Source organism: Macrotis lagotis, chromosome 1 (assembly GCF_037893015.1).
Source record: "Macrotis lagotis isolate mMagLag1 chromosome 1, bilby.v1.9.chrom.fasta, whole genome shotgun sequence".
NCBI lineage: Eukaryota > Metazoa > Chordata > Mammalia > Peramelemorphia > Peramelidae > Macrotis > Macrotis lagotis.
The window spans coordinates 104,392,808-104,394,703 of record NC_133658.1 but is presented as its reverse complement, the minus strand read 5'-3'; positions in this window follow the sequence as shown (position 1 = coordinate 104,394,703).

Genomic DNA, 1,896 nt, shown 5'->3' with positions numbered 1-1,896 from the left:
TCCTCTTTTTCCTCCTCACCAAGGTTTTGCTCCTTTTTTTCTTTTCCTTTAAATTTTAACTTCAACTTTACATTCATTTTTACCTTCACCTTCCTTTTTATCAGGCCCACCTTCCCTTTTCTTTCCTTCCCCTCTACTTCCCTGGAGAATATGAGAGATTTTTAAACTCAATTGGGAATGTGTGTTATTCCCACTCAGGATATAATCTATTGAATACATTTACTGAGAATTCACAGTCTTTCCCTCTGCGATAATAAGTCTTTGTGCCTTTTCACCTGGTATGATTTACTCTGAGTATATTTATCCACTAGCCCAGTCTTCTCTTAGAATAGTCCTTTTTGTGTTTTTATTGTTTTTACCCTGTCTTGTACTTACCACCCCTTTGTTAAAATATACTCCTTTTATCTATCATGATAGAAGTACTAGTCTCAAAAGTTGTTTGATTGGTGGCTTGATTTATTGATAAGTGTCATTGCCTCTTACACATTAAGTCCCCACCCCTCTTCTTTCTCATTAGAAATACAGTTCTCAAGTGATAAATTACATCACAATTGCAATCACTTTATATCTTACCCTCTCTTCAAGCACCCTCCATGGACAATACAATTCTCATGCACTAAAGATAAATCATTTCATGACCCATTTATACTACCCCAAGCCAATTCTCTCCTACTGTAGACAATCAAAATCTCTTCATGATATTTTCATGTCCAATTCCTCTAAGTACATTCTCTCTCTTCTTCAAGATAGTACTTTAAACCATAGCACTACAATCCTATCCAAACAAATTATCTGGCAAACTCTTTCCCTCTGTCCCTTTAGCATCTCAACCAAAAACCATCATTAACCAAACTATATATTAAGGCAAGATCACTTCCTAATCTCTTTGTGTCCAGTCCTTCTAAGTATGCTCCCACCCTCTGCCCCTATTGTACTACAATTCTCCTTAACTTATGTATCTAGTAAAGTAAGGTCACTTATGAGTTAATTATGTATATACTCTCTAAGTACTATAGGTACTGGGACACCATATAGTCTCTCTTTAAAAAAAAAGATTGCAAAGTATGGGAGACAGGTATATAAGGTAAATTGTGATCCTCCAGCATAGGGAGCCTCATCAGAGAAAGTAGTGAACTCTATGAGCAAGGCAGAATTAAGGAAAGGGGAGATTCATAAATTTAGACTACTCACCCCAGGTGTTCACCTGCATCTTTGTATCCAACCTGTGATGTTGGATTTTGGTCTGATCAGCCAGAACTGGGCATACTGTAATGATGTCATTTTGCTCTTCTTCAATAATATAGGATAAGAATCAATCATACCCATATCCTCTAAGGGTAATCCCTTAAACTATATTCAAACTTTAACTATCCTAAGAGTAATAAAATTCTCAAGAGTAACAATTATTATCTTCCCTTGTAGATATGTATGCTATCTAATGTTCTTGACTCCCATTTGTATTTTCCTGCCTTTCCATTTACCTTTTCATTCATCTCTTGAGTCTTGAATTTGAAGATAGAAATTTCTGTTCAGTTTTCATCTTTTTATAAAAATATTGGAAGTATTCTATTTCATTGAAAATCCATCTTTTGGGGCAGCTAGGTAGCATAGTGGATAGAGCACAAGCCCTAGAGTCAGAAGGACCTGAGTTCAAACATGGTCTCAGATACTTAATAATTACCTAGCTGTGTGACCTTGGGCAAGTCACTTTACCCCATCGCCTTGCAAAAAACAAGCAAAAAACCCATCTTTTCCTTAGACATAATATGTTGAATTTTTCAGGTAGTAAATTCTTGGTTGCAATCCCAGATCCTTTGCCATCTGAAATATCATATTCCAGGCTCTCTAATCCTTTAATATTCAAATTATTAAGTCCTAGGCAATTCTGATTATGCT